The 16,927-nt window shown below is 41.1% G+C and overlaps 1 non-coding gene across 1 annotated transcript; it reads right to left on the bottom strand.

Moving 5' to 3' along the window:
• Positions 1-913: 913 nt before the first annotated feature.
• Positions 914-1,020, bottom strand: LOC118480642. Its single transcript, XR_004863622.1, has one exon. It is a non-coding gene; the product is annotated as a small nucleolar RNA R71 (small nucleolar RNA).
• Between the last annotated feature and the right edge of the window lie 15,907 nt (positions 1,021-16,927).

Below are 16,927 nucleotides of genomic sequence, written 5' to 3'. Positions count from 1 at the left end.
TAAAATATACATCAAAAATATATTACACTTCGCACACATCAAGTTTTTGGCGCCGTTGCCGGGGGACACAAGGATTTTAAGAAAGTTAGGAATCAACGGCCTAATCATACTTCTATTTTTCTTTTTAATTTTTTAGGATTTTCTTAGTTTTTCAACTTCTGCAGAGCTCAGCACGGGCCATGCCTGGTCGGACACGGGCCGTGCCCAGCATAGTCACTGGCGGTTTTTAGTTTTCCAAGTTACAGAAGGCTGACCACGGGGCCGTGTCCAACTCTCCAGTAGCTGGGATCTGGAAAACAAACACTGTAATTCCGACCACGGGCCGTGTTCACTGAGCACGGGGCCGTGGTGAACCTTCTGACCAGCATTCTTTTCTGTTTTTATTGCAGGACTTGGAACCAGACGCCATTCTACATAGTGTATGAGCTCCAGTTCTAATAAGGACATAAAAGAACCTCTAGAAGAACCCGAACGCTTTCGCAGAAAAAGACTAAAAGCTAAAAACCAAGAGAAAGTTTCGGGGAATCCACCTCCAATGGCGGACCAACGTACCCTCATGGATTATCTACGACCCACCGTAGGTAACCTAGGCGCCGCTATCAATGCACCGAATGTTGAAGCCAATAACTTCGAACTTCGGCCGCATTTGATACAAATGCTCCAAAACTCCGCAACCTTCCATGGGCTTGCGGACGAGGATCCACATCTACATATTACTAATTTCTTAGAAATATGTGATACCTTTCGGATCAATGGAGCATCAAATGACGCCATCCGCCTTCGAATGTTTCCTTTTTCACTAAAAGACCGAGCAAAAGCTTGGCTCAACGCCCTCCCAGCTGGATCGGTAAACACCTGGGATGAACTAGCCCAAAAATTTCTATGTAAGTATTTCCCTCCCGCTAAAACGGCTAAATTAATGACTGAAATTAATACATATTCACAAGAGGACGGGGAATCCTTATATGAAACTTGGGAAAGGTTCAAGGAACTATTGCGAAAGTGTCCACATCATGGCCTTGCGATATGGCAACAAGTATCCACTTTCTATAATGGGTTGTTGCCACACACAAGGCAAACACTCGACTCTAGCTCCGGGGGACTTTTAGGTAATCGCCGCCCGCATGAAATATATAATCAAATTGAGGAAATTGCTCAAACCAATTTTCAGTGGCACACCCCCCGAGGCAATAAATCTATTGCCCCGGGCGCCCATAAGGTTGATGAAAGCACTTCTTTACAAGCCCAAATCGAGGCCCTTTCTTCAAAAATAAAAAAATTAGAAATGATAAAAACAGTCTCGGTTATGGCTTGTGAAGGGTGTGGTGGGCCACATGAAAATTGGAGTTATATGAAAGAAACAGACGATCAACAAGAGTCGGTAAGCTACATTGATAATAGACCTAGGCCGTCGGGTCCTCCAACGGGCATTTACAACCAAGGATGGCGAAACCACCCAAACCTTGGTTGGAGAGAACCCGACAATAGTAGCAACCAACAAACCCAACGAACAAACTTTCAACAACCAAGAAATGAGTCACAAAATTTCACTCAACAACAAGGTGGACGAGAAAGGCTTGAAGATACTGTATCTCGCCTCATCTCCGACACTGAAAAGAAAAACTCGGAAAGGTTTCTACAATTAGAATCAAATTTTAGAAATCAACAAGCTAGTATTCAAAACATAGAAAAACAATTAAATCAACTAGCTCAAAATTTTTCCAAGAGACCACAAGGTGCATTACCAAGCAATACCGAAACAAACCCAAAAGCGCAAGTTCATCTCATCACGTTACGAAACCGCACCGTGGGGCCTGCGGAAGCGCCACCGCCGACAGAAGAAAATATACCCCCGCCTCTGCAGGAGAAGAACTCCCCTCCATCATCAGAGCCTACCAAGGCTCCTCGAGTTCCGTACCCCGGTAGGTTAATTCGTCAAAAGACCAAAGAGCAATTCGCAAAATTCGAAAGTCTATTAAAACAATTGCATGTCAATATTCCTTTTATTGATATCCTAACCCAAATGCCCAAATACTCTAAGTTCATGAGGGACTTCCTTACTCATAAAAAGAAAATTGAAACTTTGCAATTAGTTAACTTAGGCGAAGAATGCTCTGCCCTCGTACTCAACAAACTCCCCCAAAAGAAAATCGATCCTGGAAGCTTCACGATTCCCTGCTCAATCGGGGACTCCCCCGTTCGTAATGCACTAGCCGACCTTGAGGCTAGCATTAACCTCATTCCCTCATCAATGTTTAAAAGACTCGGCCTAGGAACAACGAGTCTTACAAAAATAAGCATACAACTTGCTGATCGATCCGTCAAATTCCGACAAGGTGTCATCGAAAATGTCCTAGTAAAGGTAAACAAATTCGTCTATCCGGCCGATTTTGTCATACTCGATATGGAGGAAAACACCGAGGTCCCCCTCATACTAGGGAGACCATTTCTTGCCACCGCACAAGCAGCGGTAGACATGAATGACGGAACGCTCACCCTAAGGTACGGGGATGATGAAGTAAAATTCGGGGTTGGGAAGAGAATAGAGGACGACGACCCGGTCAACTATATGAAGGTTATTGATTCGAGTTTGGATGCTGCTCTCCGACGGTGCAACATGGGATGCCAAACATCCCACTCGGAAAATATATAACCTCACATTGGGTCTAGCCAAGGACCCTTATAAACGTGGCGCACCACGGAGGCATTCCGCGGAACTATCCTTAGTTTAGTTTAATCTTTTAATTTTAATTTGCAGGAATAAAACACACTCGTGGTGGTAAGGGATGAAAATGGGAACGAGATAAATGACCCCATGCACAAGAACAAGGCAACCGACATCAATTTCTCCATTACAGAAGGTTCAACACGGGCCGTGTCCAACCAACACGGCCCCGTGCTGAACCCCCTGCAGAAAAATGCCCAGTTCAGGTAACTGGACACGGGCCGTGTTCACCAGACACGCCCCCGTGTCCAGGCTTCTGTTTCTTTTCTTTAATTTTCATTACTGGCACCTAAACACGGGGTCGTGTTCGGTCCCCACGGGGCCGTGTCCAGACTGCCAGTAACATAAATTTTTGCTTTTAACACCATATTACACATTTGATCAACCTAAAAATTTATTTTTGGGACACATTGAGGATAATGTGTAATTTAAGTGTGGGGGGATGCTAAAACCTTGAAATTTTGCAAGTCCTAGTAACAAGCCTTACACAAAACTCTATTGGAACCGCTAAACACCCCAAATTTTTCAAAAATTTTCATTTTTTTTACCTGTCTAAAGTTTAAGTTAGGAATCCTAAGATTAATAAGGTTATATTTTTACAAATTTACAACCGAGAGCGTCGTGATAATAAGAACCAACATAAGAAAATTATGAAAAGGCATGACAAGCTTAGTTAAAATTTGATTATATATACTTGATCACATAGAAAAACCCATTCCCACAAAAAGTGAGTTTTGAGCCTTTATTGAGCATACAAATTTACATCTTTAGACTAAATGCTCATTTTTCGTTTCTTGTGTGAATAGCCGCTTGGTTCTTACGACTCTAGAACTTGCCACGACGATTCATTCCCGGTCCTTACCAACTTAACCCCAAGTAAGTAAATGATGGAGGCATTAGGACTAACCATTTTTCTTTCTACACCATTATTTTTCATTTTTTTTACCTACCCAAAATCCCCCTAGTTAACCCCTTTGAGCCTAAACCTTTCATTTCTTTACCCTAAAACCTTTTTACCCACCAAAAAACCCTTTTTATTTTTCACCCTTTATTTTAGTAACAAGCTCGGTTTTTCGTGTGACAGAAAAAAAAAAGATATGATGAAGTTAGAAATAAGCAAACAAAGCTCTTAAAACAAAAAGCTTGTTTGGAAAAATACTTCAAAATAAAAAGTCACTAAAACAAAGTGTTTTACGAAAACCGACGCTTTTTACGCTTTTCGCCCTTTTCTACTAACCCATTCACCCACCTTTAGCCCAAGCCTATACCCAAAAAGTCCTCTTGATATTTACAAAGGTAACAAGTTAAAAAGGAGGAGGATTGATTGCTTGGAAAGCTTATGGTAGGAATAAGTTCCATGCCGCTCTCGAGTGATTCACTAAAAATACACCTTCGGCCGAGTGTGAATGATTTCTCCCGTGAGGTATGTGAACTTGTTTATAAATGGAATTTTAAAAAAGGCATGTTATGCCCAAATAAGTAATTTATCCTATGAAATGTTCTAAATAAATCATAACGAATAGGATTGTAAATAAATAAAAATAAAACCCAAAAAAATCTTGGATTCTCAACACTCTATGACAAGCCAAAACCTTCTCTTCTACCCATTCCATTTGGGAGTGTAAGCCACATATTAAAGAGTTTTGCTTGAGGACAAGCAAAAGTTCAAGTGTGGGGGTATTTGATGTGTGTAAAATGCAACATATAAATTACATCAAATGAGGCATAAAACTAACCCTTTTAAGTACTAATGTTGGAAAAAGAGTGTTTTTGTCTTCCTTTTGTATTTTCAGGACTAAATGAGCTCAAATTCACAAAAGAAGCAAAAAGACAGCTAAATCTAACATAAATACAAGAAAAGGAACAAAAGTGGATTGCCCGACCCCTCAACGGCATCTTCCCAAGCAAAATAGAGAAGGCAGAAGACTGAACACGCCCCGTGCTCAGCCAGCACGGGGTCGTGCCCAAGAAGCAGCAGAAAAGAGAAACCTATAGAAGCTTCTATTGCCCACCACGGGGCCGTGTCCAGTGAACACGGGGGCGTGGCGAAAGTACAGCAGGCGCATTAATTGTAATTGCGAATTACAATTAATGAAGAGAGAGAGTGTCAGACGGGCACGGGGGCGTGTCCAGCGGACACGGGGCCGTGCCCAGCCTTCTGTTCAGCCTATAAATAGGAGTGTTTGGCTTCATTTCAACTCATCCCTTGGCACACCACCTCTCTCACACTTCATCCACCACCCACCACCATCACAACACCATCATCCACCACCATCATCCATTGTCCATCATAGAGTGTGTGAGTCGTCTCGGGATCTGATGTCTGTCGTTAGTGACATGCAAAAACCGAAATAAACTAGGTAGCTAGAGTAAGTCGGATATCGAACCAGAGGAGGATTGTGGAAAGTGTCGAATGAAAAGTATTATTAATTACTACTGAATTAGAAAATCGGTGTGTTTGATTATAATAATTATCTAAATTAACGAATAAAAATTGAGAAAAAGATTGAGTTGTAATAACAATGATGAGAAAAGGTGATCACTCCGGGATTCAGATTCTGTAATTACTAATAACCTAGTTCTGATTTTATTGGATGCTATTGATTGAATAGTAAATCTGTCACACCTACCAATTACCTATGCAGTTCAAAATCTTAACATTAATTGATCAGATAAATATTAAAACAAACATACATAGAAATCATTCAATCAACAAAAGCATAATTGGATTCAACACATAATTATAACTTTGACTGTCACTCAGGATTTGTCTGTCACACAAATAATATAATCATGTACATAGTCGGCTGTCACCCGGCTACAAATCCAAATCTCAATAAAAACAAAAAATAGAATTAAAAGTGTCTCACAAGAATCATTAACCCGAAGTGTCCACGAGTGATTTAGCCGCTCATCTCGGTTGAATTTGGTCTGCCTCTATTTTCGTCCCCCCTTTTTGCCGTCGAGATGATCGATAATGTTGTTCAAGAGCCCCCTAGGTCTGCGAGCCCACTCACGTGATTAACTTTTCTCTGATGTCGGCCCACATATGAATCCTCCAAGAGTCCAAAACGTTGGCCCAATGTGATGATGACAATAAATTGTTTTGACTTTGTGTATTATCCTAATCTGCCTCAATATATGTGTATTGTTTTGTTGGCTTCAAATAAGCACGTGAACATATCAACAATTAATGCCTTTCTCAAAGTTGTCTCCTCAAGTCTGCATGTGCCGCCCAACATATACATATGTCGACCCAATCCAAAGACTCCAAAAGTCCATCTCAAAGCCCGCTGCATGTATATATTTTATGTTGGCTGATGTGATAATTATCATCTTCAAGCCCACATGCTATGGATGATTTTTATGTTCGGTCCACTCACATGGCCCAAAAGAATAGTCATTGATAATAATAAATGCTTTCCTATAAAACTCTTCTCCAAACCTCGAGACTGCCATTTCTTTTTGTTCAGTGTTCAATGTTGACTTTGTGACCTCCTATGTTGCCAAGATCACGTGATGATGTGATCTTTTAGAACCAACCTCCTCACATGTGTCCACACCCTTTCTTTTGGTGTGTATGACTCCAATAATTAATTAAGGTGTTCAATCCCATTAATTCTTTTCTCACATCATCACATGGACTATCTTTTCTCCAAACTTGATGTCGGCCTTTTACAACAAAAGCCCACGCAATTCATATGCATCGTAACCTACGGTTGTAAAACGTAACTTACGTTTTACAGTTTCTGTTTCTTTGACATTCGAGCTATCTCTCGACCAGAACAACTCCCGTTTAACTTGATATCCCTCTAATAATCATTCGTGCTCGTCCCTTTTCATTGCTAAGCTCTCTAACTTTGTCATATTACGTCGATTAACCTGTAAAACCACATACTTGCGTAGTTAACATATTCAAAGCACATTATCACTTAAATGACAATAATTCCCACAAAATACGCACATTAACACTCGGGTTTCACACCTTCCATCACATCCCCACACTTAACATTAATTGTCCTCAAGCAACCATTACAAACATTATTCACCTTATTAACAAATCACCATTAAATCTCTTACCGAATCAACAGTTTAAGGTCCCAAGTCATACCCGTCCCATAGACTGACACAATCGAGATTGACAATCTGACAAATAAATGATACGTATTTAAAACAATTTAAGACTTGTCTAACTAAAACTAACATGCTTATGATACTACACACATGCCACACGCCCCTCACAATAATCACTCCTCTCGGCTCAATCAAGACTAGCGTGTAATGTGCTAGTATATAATTCACTCAAAACCAAATACGCTACCTTGCAATCATAAGCTTGTACGGCAATCACACCTCCACTGTATCAATTAACGTAGCACATATCAAAAGTACTTACGGGTTTTGGGTTAAGGGTAAAGGTAGGGAAATATTTTTGGCTTTTTTTTTTATATTTAGATGGCGAACACAAAAGAATACCAAACCATATCAGCTTATTCACAATAACTACTAACACGTTGGGTTAATTTTCGACCCATTTATTTATCACGAACATAACAATGATTTTTTTTTCCTTCTTTTTTCTTTTTTCTCTTTTCAATTTTTTTTTCTTTTTTTTTTTCTTTCAATAAATATCTAACACACAATTTTTATTCATGGTTGGTAATCAAACGGGTCGAACAAGGTGTAACAAACGAAAGGTATAAGGCTCAACATGGTTAACTAAGGTGGGTGGATAAACAATCAACATATAACACAATGGAAGGGATCCTAATGCCTTTATCATTTATATGCATACGCTAAACCACAGTCTCGGCACGTATCAAACCACACAAGTTCTAATACAAAGCAACATATGGCCTACACTCGACAATTGAACATTTATTGTAATTCAACTAACAATCTAGTAGGCTCAAATATCTCACCGAACAAAAGGAAATTGGGTTGCCGACACGTAGCATGTGTAATTCCTAAAGCATGTTACCCCTAGTTAGGCATCTCTTCTCAACTATTTTCTAAAACATGTCAGAAATACTCTCATGAAACTTAAAGGGACAACCATGACTAGGGATCTAAGTTAATTTAATATCAGCAAGAAACCCTCTAGCAATTGAAAATGTTGGTTTTCATGTAGTTCAAGCATACTTGAGAAACAAAAATTTTTAAAATTTTCAATTTTTTCAAATTTCAACCCTTCAAGCATTTAACATCACCAATCTTACCAACCCTCTCCCGAGTTACCGCATCCCCACACTTGGGATACATTGTCCCCAATGTATGGTGCAATTTATAATCTAAACTCGAGAGGTACCACCCACAAACCATGAACGGCTAACAACCTAGACGACTCACAATTGACACCATTCCCAACACAAAGATTCACACCACCAAAAACACAAAAACAAATAAAATAAAGGATAGAGAGACACATTGACCTGATCAGTAAATCAGCAAGTGTCTGTAGCGGTGCAGCTGCTGTGATCAGACAGGGGCGTAAACTCCTCTTGGATTCTCTGACATCTCATCGGGGATGTTGCCAAACATCCCCACACTTGAATCATTGCATCCGCAAGAATTAAACGTAGTGACCTGCCAAAACAGAACCAACACCAAAACGAAACGAAACCAAACCAAAATACAATACAATACTCTACATCCTCGGGCTGCCTCCCGAGAGCGCTAAGTTTAAAGGTCTTCAGCCAGACCGTACCTGATTTCCGCTACGGTGGTCTTAGTGCACACTTACCCACAACATTTCCAACAAATGCCCGGAAATTTACATGCCATCTCCATAAGCTCGTCAGTATAATTGGCATGTTTAGAAAGCATATGCGGGTTTTGCTAATCCACTTCACGATATGTACCCTGATGTCTTGTAGATTCACCCTTCTCATCTTCTTCCTCGAACCCTCTTCCCCACACTTATTAATTTGAATGATTGATATGGGGAGAGGTTCGGTACACACATTCATCTCATCAGACTGCTCTGCCTCCTTATCCTCACACACCATCTGATCCACCAGTGACTCTTCATCAGATAAAGGATTCATTGGTGTGGTATTATCCTCCACAACCTCCTCCTCCATGTGAGAATAATCTCTAATATCAACAGGTAATGGTGAGAGACGCTCTTCTATTTCTATCTTCATTTTTAATTTCCCACACTTAGAAACTAGACAGCTGATTCGATCTTCATCGGAAAGGTTGGGTGCTGATAAATATTGCTCGAGTTTGGACAAACTTGCTTCTAACATAGCAAGCTTTTTCTCTTCCTCGGTCTGATAAGTATAGACACCCTCGGGCTCAGGATATTCCTCGGGATGATACTGTCGGTATCCCTGATACGGTGTTGAGATGTACGCATCCATCATCTTTTTATTCCAATACTCTGGATTTTTCAAATACACCGCGCACACATCATCATAAACAGAAGTATGATAACGACCGCAACAGAAACATTGTCCATCCGTCCTTGGTTCATAATAAGCATCCTCGTCCCGATCCCATCCGTCAGAGTAATAACCATCCTCCACCGTTGTATCAGAGTTATAGAAATATGGTGGAGGGGAAGGATTATCATAGCAAGGCATCGGTGGTTCTGCCAATTTCGCTCTTTCCCGTCTAAATCGGGCCTCGTGGCAACCGATACACGGGTGAAGTGGTTCCCTGCACAAAATGCATCTAAGAGAGGTGCATAATATTGTAAGATCTGTCATCCTGCACAAACACAAAAACACAAACACCACGTATAAATCTGAACAAAACAAAACAAAACAAAACTGACACTATTTTTGGATTTTAATTTTTAATTTTTTTAATTTTTTTATTTTTTTAAACTAAAACTTAACACTAAACACTTTGCGCACACCTCCCCGGCAACGGCGCCATTTTGATGTCTGTCGTTAGTGACATGCAAAAACCGAAATAAACTAGGTAGCTAGAGTAAGTCGGATATCGAACCAGAGGAGGATTGTGGAAAGTGTCGAATGAAAAGTATTATTAATTACTACTGAATTAGAAAATCGGTGTGTTTGATTATAATAATTATCTAAATTAACGAATAAAAATTGAGAAAAAGATTGAGTTGTAATAACAATGATGAGAAAAGGTGATCACTCCGGGATTCAGATTCTGTAATTACTAATAACCTAGTTCTGATTTTATTGGATGCTATTGATTGAATAGTAAATCTGTCACACCTACCAATTACCTATGCAGTTCAAAATCTTAACATTAATTGATCAGATAAATATTAAAACAAACATACATAGAAATCATTCAATCAACAAAAGCATAATTGGATTCAACACATAATTATAACTCTGACTGTCACTCAGGATTTGTCTGTCACACAAATAATATAATCATGTACATAGTCGGCTGTCACCCGGCTACAAATCCAAATCTCAATAAAAACAAAAAATAGAATTAAAAGTGTCTCACAAGAATCATTAACCCGAAGTGTCCACGAGTGATTTAGCCGCTCATCTCGGTTGAATTTGGTCTGCCTCTATTTTCGTCCCCCCTTTTTGCCGTCGAGATGATCGATAATGTTGTTCAAGAGCCCCCTAGGTCTGCGAGCCCACTCACGTGATTAACTTTTCTCTGATGTCGGCCCACATATGAATCCTCCAAGAGTCCAAAACGTTGGCCCAATGTGATGATGACAATAAATTGTTTTGACTTTGTGTATTATCCTAATCTGCCTCAATATATGTGTATTGTTTTGTTGGCTTCAAATAAGCACGTGAACATATCAACAATTAATGCCTTTCTCAAAGTTGTCTCCTCAAGTCTGCATGTGCCGCCCAACATATACATATGTCGACCCAATCCAAAGACTCCAAAAGTCCATCTCAAGGCCCGCTGCATGTATATATTTTATGTTGGCTGATGTGATAATTATCATCTTCAAGCCCACATGCTATGGATGATTTTTATGTTCGGTCCACTCACATGGCCCAAAAGAATAGTCATTGATAATAATAAATGCTTTCCTATAAAACTCTTCTCCAAACCTCGAGACTGCCATTTCTTTTTGTTCAGTGTTCAATGTTGACTTTGTGACCTCCTATGTTGCCAAGATCACGTGATGATGTGATCTTTTAGAACCAACCTCCTCACATGTGTCCACACCCTTTCTTTTGGTGTGTATGACTCCAATAATTAATTAAGGTGTTCAATCCCATTAATTCTTTTCTCACATCATCACATGGACTATCTTTTCTCCAAACTTGATGTCGGCCTTTTACAACAAAAGCCCACGCAATTCATATGCATCGTAACCTACGGTTGTAAAACGTAACTTACGTTTTACAGTTTCTGTTTCTTTGACATTCGAGCTATCTCTCGACCAGAACAACTCCCGTTTAACTTGATATCCCTCTAATAATCATTCGTGCTCGTCCCTTTTCATTGCTAAGCTCTCTAACTTTGTCATATTACGTCGATTAACCTGTAAAACCACATACTTGCGTAGTTAACATATTCAAAGCACATTATCACTTAAATGACAATAATTCCCACAAAATACGCACATTAACACTCGGGTTTCACACCTTCCATCCAAGATTGATCGTAAGAGTTCTTGACAATCAAGGCCATGTTTGCCTAAGTCTCTTACATCACTTGGTGAAGAAAAGTGTTTAGTATAATACTTTTTATTTTTAATTTTTTGCACTTTTTATTTGGTTTTGTATTAATGACTTTAATAACTAGTTGCTTATGTTGAAGGTGATCTTTCCTTATCGTTTGTCCGTGGTGTCTTGGCGTTATTTTACTGTCTATATAAAATAAAAGATTTTCACCATTCATATCTCCACGGTCTATATGGAGGTATGTTGGCTACCTGGTCGGGGGTTAAGGGAACGGTTTGGTAAGGGTCTTGCCCTTGTTCAGCGTTTAGAGGTCCTGCAAGGGACCTGGGTCAAATTTAGTAGGATCACCTTCAATGCCCATAGGTATTGGATGGCGGGGATCCAAACTCTTTGACCCCCTCATAAGTTAACTACTATTAATACTATAACCCGGCTATTTAGGACTGTATCCCTGCTGACTCAGACTACTTAGTCGAGGGTAACGTCACCGCCAAAAGCGGGGCCTACCATAATTTGCATTAATAACTTAATTCATTATCTTCCAATAATCCAACCCTTTAGGATTGTATCCTTGCTGACTCAAACTACTGGGTTGAGGGTAACGTCGCCTTCAAAAGAGGGGCCTACTACAATAACTAAGATAATCTCTTAAACAAGTGCAAAAGTGCGAAAATAATCAAAGGTTATACTAATACACGAGTCGGATCCAAGTGATTCATCTTGTCTATCTGTTTTTATTTTATTTTTATTTTTCAGCATTTAGTTAGTTTTTATTTTCTTAGTTTAAAAATCTTTTCTAACTTTTTGATTTGATTAGACGTTGAGGATAAACCGGTACTAAAAGCTCTTGTGTCCTTGGACGACCTCGGTATCTTACCAACACTATACTACGTCCACGATGGGTGCACTTGCCCATATGTGTGTTTAGTGTTAGTAAATATCGTGTTTTATAAATTTAAAACTTGGCTAAAAGTGTAAAAAGGGCTTAAAATATACATCAAAAATATATTACACTTCGCACACATCAAAGACACTTGGGCACGCCCCCGTGTTCAATGAGCACGGGGAGTGTTCAGCCTTCTGATCTTTTGTTTTTGCTTAGGAAGATGATGTCGAGGGGTCAGGCATGCCACGTTTATTCCTTTTCTTGTATTATTGTTAGATTTGGCTGCATTTTTGCTTCTTTTGTTCATTTAAGCTCATTTAACCCTGAAAATACAAAAGGAAGACAAAAGCACACTTTTTCCAACATTAGTACTTAAAAAGGGTTAGTTTTATGCCATATTTGATGTAATTTATATGTTGCATTTTACACACATCAGTATCCAAAACTCGCACTTTGAGAACTTAGCGTAGAGCTTCTCCTTTTTTAGCAGCTCTAAGATGGCTCTGAGGTGTTGCTCATGGTCTTCCTTCGTCCGCGAATAGATCAAAATATCATCGATAAATACGATCATGAATTTATTGAGATATGGCTTGCAAACCCGATTCATCAAATCCATAAATACTGCCGGCGCATTTGTCAACCCAAACGGCATCACTAGAAACTTGTAATGTCCATAACGAGTTCTGAAGGCAGTCTTCGGTATACTCTCTTCCTGAATCTTTAGCTGGTGATAACCTGATCGAAGATCGATCTTGGAATAGCAACTTGATCCCTGAAGTTGATCGAATAAATCATCAATCCTTGGCAAGGGATACCGATTCTTGATGGTTAACTTGTTTAGCTCTCGGTAGTCGATACACATTCGAAAACTACCATCCTTCTTCTTGACGAATAGTACTGGAGCTCCCCAAGGCGAGAAGCTTGGCCTTATAAATCCCTTATCTAGCAACTCCTGAAGCTGCATGGACAACTCTTGCATCTCTGAAGGCGCAAGTCGATAAGGTGCCTTGGCTACAGGCGCGGCGCCGGGAACCAAGTCAATGCGGAACTCGACTTGTCGTTGAGGAGGTAATCCTGGTAAGTCTTCGGGGAAGACTTCAGGATATTCCCTTACCACAGGGATATCTTCTAGCTTCGGTTCTTCGGCCTCTTTGTCCACGACGTGAGCTAAGAAGGCAACACACCCTTTACGCAAAAACTTCCATGCCTTCAAACAACTAATAATCCGTAGAGGCGTATCCTGCTTCTCCCCATGAATCACAATCGTCTCTTCATTCGCCATCGCAATGCGGATAACCTTCTCATGGCAAACAATCTCAGCTCGATTACTCGACAACCAATCCATCTCAACTACGACGTCGAAGTTTCCCAATTCCACTGGCAGAAGGTCTAACGAAAACTCACGCTCTCCAAGCTCTATAACACATCCTCTGGTCACTTCATTGGCTTCTACTAGCTTCCCATTAGCTAGTTCTATTGAGTACGGGATGTCTAACTTACTTGCTACTAAACCAAGTATATTCTTAAACTCTAGAGATACGAAGCTATAGTCGGCACCAATATCAAATAGCACAGATGCAAAATGTTGATTAATAGGGAACGTACCAGTAACCACATTCGGATCCTGGCGTGCTTCCCTAGCTCCAATGTTGAACACTCTTCCACGAGCTTGGTTATTCTTTGGGCAATCCCGCTTAAAATGCCCTATTTCGCCGCAACCAAAGCAACCTTGACCGCGTCCGTTTCCAGTACCACCCTGATTGTTGTTATGGTTGCGTCCTTCTTGGTTGTTGTTATTATTTCCCCCGCGGTTTCCATTTCCCGCCTGATTCCCATTTCTGTTCTTGTTTCCATTACCTCCCTGATTTCTATTCCCAAAAACATTTCCACCACGGTTACCATTACCGTTTCCATTTCCTCATTTCCCACCGTTTCCACGTCCGGTTCCATACCAGCATGTCTCCTTAGAATGACCAACTTTTCCACAAGTTTCACAATTCTGCAACGACCAGCATGATGAAACTGACAAGTGTCGCACTTTGGTAGGGTACCCATATACCCTTTTCCTTTATTCTCAACATTTGTAGCGCCAGCTTGTGCCTCAACTGGCGGATTAGCGTCCCTACACTTGTTGGCATTGTTGTTGTTCACACGAGTACCTTTCTTGAAATTCGAAAATTTCCTTTTGTTTTCTCCAGACGACTCCACATGAGTCTCTTTCTTCTTTGGCTCAGAGATCGAAAACTTGCCCAATCTAATTGCTTCTTCAGTCAGTGCCACACTCAAGTCGATTGCTTCAGTGATTGTTGGAGGCTTAGAAGCAGTGACCATGCTGAGAATCTGGGGTGCCAATCCCCCGATGAAACGTTCAACCCGCTTGAACTCTGGTTCTACCAAATAGGGGACAATACGAGACAAATCATGAAATCTCTGAACATATTCAGCTACTTTAGGACCTTCCATTTTCAAATTCCAAAATTCAGTTTCCAACTTCTGGATTTCTGCCCTCGAACAGTACTTCTTTCGCATCAGCTCTTTCAACTCATCCCATGACAACGCATACGCAGCAGCCTCACCCAAAGTTTGAACCTGAAGGTTCCACCATGACAGAGCCCCATCTAGAAACAGTCCAGAAATGTACGTGACTTGATGCTCTGGCGCACATTTACTCATCCGCAACACAAAATCTGTCTTCTCAACCCATCTCACAAAAGCTACGACACCTCCAGTGCCATCAAAGTTCAGAGGCTTGCAGTCCAGAAACTGCTTGTAAGTACAGCCTGTACGTAAGCAACATCATTCACAGAAAGCATTAGCAAAGCACACTTTTGGAAATGCCCAAACGTATTGTAATGTGTCTTAGGTGACTTAAACATTACCGTTAGGTGGGTTATTCCCTGAGGTGCCTCCGCTGTGTTCGGAGCGAAGGGCCTCATGTTGTGTGATTGCCTGTGAGATGCGTTCCTGTAGTTCTGCCTCGGTCGTGGGCAGTTGATTGTTCCTTCGATGAGGCATTTTCTAAGAAGAAGATCGGATAGGTCAGGTCTTATTCGCTAAATAATAAATAGTACGCATATATAATAGCATTTATCATAGCAAGCAAGCATGCAACAACACAATCATAGCATAAACAAGTAATCCAACAATGTGTTTAGTGAGAACATGACGATTGAGCTTTCATTAATCATCGACCACAGTTACATTGTTTACAAAGTGTATCACATCAAAAGGGACACATGGTCACACTACCCTTGTCCAATAAGTCTGTCAATGTACAAAAATCACATAGTCAAAAAGTGGTCTTCAAAAGTCTTCACAATCTCGGCTCAATAGTGGCGCTCTCACCAAAAGTAATGCAATCTGCATAAGACCAAAAACCAACTATGCTGATGGTGGAGAAGGAGGAGGAGGGAAGAAAAGCAAGCTGCGAACATGCGCAAGCTCCTCCTTGATCTCGTATACTCGACGAAGTAAATAACTGATCTGCTGCTCAACAGTTAGGAATCGAGCATCAAAACCTGGGAAAGGAGTAAGAGGAGCAGGTGGATGTGCAAATGGAGACGGTGATGAATGTGGGGGAACATAAGTAGGCTGACAAGGACACGGTAGGGGGCGTGGAGTCAGCTCAAGCTCCAAAACTCTGCGACTCATAATCTCAAACTGAAGTTGAAGTGATAAAAGCAACTCATCCCGTGTATAGCCAACAAAATGGGAGGGATGATAGGGATCTGAAATCGGCATAAAGTATGGTGGGAACCATCGGAATGGCTCATCAAGTGGTGAAGAAGTGAAAGGAGTAAACGGTGCAGCCTGAGGGGTCTGAGGAAAAGCTGTTGAAGCAAAAGGATCGTCATGCGGGTGCTGACCTGAAGTACCTTACCCTAGACGGGGTGCAGGGCGTCCTGTAAGAAAACGATAGGTAAGTCGGTGCGATGGACATCGGACTCTACAGGAGGGAGAGGAGCAACATCGGCGGGTGCGGGTGGAGGAATAAATGGCTCAACAAGAGGGAAATCAACGGGTGCAGGAACTGGGTCAGGAACAAGAGGTGCAATGTCTAGTAAACCAAATGGAACATGGTCAGGATCGGGTATCGGCTAGGGATCAGCAGGTGCAACATCAGGCTGATCAAGAGGAACAAGATCTGGCTCAGGACCAGGCTCGGGGTCATGTGGAGGAGATGGTGCAGCAGACATAGCAGTACCATCATCAGAATCAGTAGCGTAACGCTGTAATCCGACCGCCTGTAAAGCTGAAGACGTCACAGACTCAAAGGAGTCTGAAATGGAGTGTAAACTATAATCAGAGGATAACTCAATATAGGAATCTCAGGAGGTGGAACAACAATAACATCCTCATCTATCTCTCCATCACCCTGGGCGTCAACAGGAGAACCGTCTGCAAACAAATCGAGATCGTCATCAAACAAATTGTTGAAAGGCCAATCCTAGGAGGAATGTCCACGAGAGGGACAGGATCGAGGATCAGAGCCATGATGTGCTCACCATCGGGATAACCAATGATAAGATGATCATGGACTAGAACAGGAATGACAAAAGGATCCTCGTCTGGGATACCATCAGCAAGGGGTAAATCATCGCCAAAGTCGGGCAACGCGAACGGCTGGAAGTCGTCCTCGTCATCCGATAGCATGTCAGGGTCACTCTCAGTGTCTGACGTAAGTATCTCTGGCTCAGGTGCAATCTCATAATCTGAGACGAC

This window comes from Helianthus annuus, chromosome 7 (genome assembly GCF_002127325.2).
Source record: "Helianthus annuus cultivar XRQ/B chromosome 7, HanXRQr2.0-SUNRISE, whole genome shotgun sequence".
Classification (NCBI taxonomy): domain Eukaryota; kingdom Viridiplantae; phylum Streptophyta; class Magnoliopsida; order Asterales; family Asteraceae; genus Helianthus; species Helianthus annuus.
This window is presented reverse-complemented; position numbering and strand designations above follow the sequence as displayed.